Genomic DNA, 2,810 nt, shown 5'->3' with positions numbered 1-2,810 from the left:
GCCGTTTGTCTTTCAATGCTCGGCTCAAACGCATCAATTGCGTTTCGATACCGATCGCCTGTGTTTGTTTCAGTCGGTTTTAACAGTTCATAATACACTACGCTGAGCTGGTCCCACCAAATACAGAGCATGACCTTGGAGCCGTGAATATTCGGTTTGGCCGTCGACGTGGAAGCATGGCCGGGAACTCCCCATGATTTTCTGCGCTTGGGATTATCGTAATGAACCCATTTTTCGTCCCCAGTCACAATGCGATGCAAAAATCCCTTCCGTCTTTGCCTTTCAAGCAGCTGTTCACAAGCAAACAAACGCCGTTCAACATCTCTCGGCTTCAATTCGTACGGCACCCAATTTCCTTGCTTCTGTCATCATTCCCATGGCTTTGAGGCGTTTTGAAATGGCTTGTTGAGTCACTCCCAATGATCGTGCCAATTCTTCTTGATTTTGACATGAGTCTCAAGTAATGCCTCCAATTCTGCATCTTCGAAAACCTCTCTTCTACCGCTATGCCGGTCTTCGATGTCAAAATCACCGTTTTTGAAGCTTTGAAACCACTCACGACACGTTCTTTCACTAATAGCGGCCTGACCATAAGTATTTGAGAGCATTCGATGAGCCTCAGCCGCAGATTTCTTCATATTGAAGCAAAAAATTAAAACCTCCAGCAAATGACGAGAATTTGGTTCGTAAACTGACATTTTCAATCGAGAATAACTTTATGATGCAGACACAAATCGACTAATGTTTCTGGGGTTATGTTGACAGATGCCCAAATTTATTGTATGACATCTATGATCTATTTATTTCGACCACCACTTACCGCTAAAGCCATCTATAGAAAAACGGCGGAAGCAAAGTTGTATACCTAATATATGTATATATATATATATATACATATATATATTGAAATATATGACAGAGTAATGTGAAGTTATAATGTAACGAACGCGAAAAGTCGAATTTAAATTACTAGAGATGCACCGGATCGTAAAATTACCGAATATCCGGACAGAATGTAACATCGGATGTCTAATATCTGCTCGAATATCCAAGCGATTTCTTCGAGTCGGATGTCCGATCGAATTCGGAGAAAATGTCTTCTAAAAAAAACCTATAGAGAAAAAGATAGTAATTTTGTAAAAATGTGTAACATATTATAGCATAAATATGCATATTTATTTCTAGAACATTTGTATAAGAAAAAAATCAATAATTTAATGATCAAATTTCAACCGAATATATTCCTGGATACTAATAATATCTGGTTATCCGGCCAGATTATAAAAAAATACCGGATAATACTGGATACTTTCCGGATGCATCCCTATAAATTACAATCTCTCTCTCTCTCTCTCTCTCTCTCCCCCCCCCCTCCTTCTCTCTTTTATCCTCTCTCTTTCTCTTTTTTCCTCATTGATAAATACTTATATCACATATAAATCATATACCTTATAATTACTCTAAATATCATATATTATAAAGATAATATCGGCAATTTTCACACCAGCACTACTTTAAATTAGCAATCAGATTATATTTAAATATCCCAACGTTTCAGTGCATAGTCACATTTAGGATAAAATTAAATTCATGAACCAAGAATATTATATTATTCGAAACATCTAACTTTGACTGATTCTAGGATACTATATTTATATAACTATATTTTTATATTTTTATATATCTTTATAAATTGCTTGACTTTTTATAACATATCTGGTGCAACATGCAATAAATCTACAGAAAAAGAATTGATAGGCTCCAAAGAATAAATCAAAAAGTGATAATACCTATGAAAGCCGAACGCAGAATGTATATTAATTAATAATAATATTTATTAATATATTGTATTGAATAAATTCATTACACGCCTACACTCGCCAGCAGAAAAGTTGCAACACTTTTTTCGATGAACTTTGGAACTCTTACTTGTAAAGCGATTAAACGTAATTGGATAGACTCATAAATAAAAAATCAATCGCGCGGTGAGCAAGTCACATTCCGAAACCCATAAAAAAAATTGTTGCAATCTTTCTGCTGCCGAGTTTGATTCTCATAGTCATTATCACTCTTTGAATAAATCTTCTAATATTCTATTGATTTTGCTTCTTTGTTTAACTGATTTTTCAACTATTAGACTGTAATCACTAGTGGTTATCAGTACGTCGCTGATTATCAGTTCTATTTTTAGTTAATCATGCAGCAAGTGTACGTTAATTACAACGCGAAAATAGTGTGATAACATCTTATCTAAAAAGATACAAGATTTTCATGAAACAAACACATTAATTACTTATGTTCAATATTAAATTATGTCTGGATATATTATTGGTTATTAAAATAATTTATAAAAGTAATAGATTACTTTGATCATATTTTATTCATATATTTATACAGTAGTTCAAATAAAGAAATAATTGTCTTTGAACTCTTGTTAATATGAATAATGAGAAACTAAAATACAATAGCGATGAAAAATTGGCGCGATAAGTGATGTACATTATTTGCTCTGCGCAAATTCTTATCACCATTGATATTTTTAATTTACAATAATTCAATCAAAATTTTATTATAAAAATGTTTAAAAAACTTCTTCGCAATATCGAAAATTTCGAATAGAATCTTCTATCTTTCTCCTCTTCTCTCTTCCTCTCTCCTCTTCCCTCCTTCTTCTCCTTTCTCTCTTTATCTCCTCTGTACAAGTATATGTTGTATATGTGTGTTTATGTATATATGTATATACACATGCACGCCACTTTTATTATTATTACATTCAATATATCAAAATGTATACATTTAAAATAAAATTT

Source organism: Atta cephalotes (genome assembly GCF_000143395.1).
Source record: "Atta cephalotes unplaced genomic scaffold scaffold00081, whole genome shotgun sequence".
NCBI classification, from domain to species: domain Eukaryota; kingdom Metazoa; phylum Arthropoda; class Insecta; order Hymenoptera; family Formicidae; genus Atta; species Atta cephalotes.
This window is presented reverse-complemented; position numbering follows the sequence as displayed.